The following is a 433-nucleotide window of genomic DNA, read 5'->3' on the forward strand; positions in this document are numbered from 1 at the left end:
TACCGTGAACTAATTTTCTCGAGCATGTATTTTACATGCAATATGATGAGGGCTCGCAGTTTAGGATCCGATCTTTCCCGAATGGTCTTCTCGATGGTACTAGATCCTTCGACGAACTTCCTCCGAAAAAAAAAATTACAAACCACTTACAAATAGAATAATACAGAAAAAACCCCAGCGAATACTTTAATATTTCTTAACTAATATATCGAAAGGGAGCAATGTAAATAAGACTGGAAAATTACCCAGAGTAAGAGCAACACCTTAGTTCAACCAACAACCTTGAATAATTGCGCCCTAAAAAATTCTAAAAATTCCAATTCAAAACGCTCGAAGGGCCCAAACCCTCATAACAAACGAGAAACAATTAATAGAAAATTCCAATAGAAAACTTCATCGAATAACTGAAGAAAAATTTCCACTGCAACGCTGC

This window comes from Penaeus monodon, chromosome 24, assembly GCF_015228065.2.
Source record: "Penaeus monodon isolate SGIC_2016 chromosome 24, NSTDA_Pmon_1, whole genome shotgun sequence".
Classification (NCBI taxonomy): domain Eukaryota; kingdom Metazoa; phylum Arthropoda; class Malacostraca; order Decapoda; family Penaeidae; genus Penaeus; species Penaeus monodon.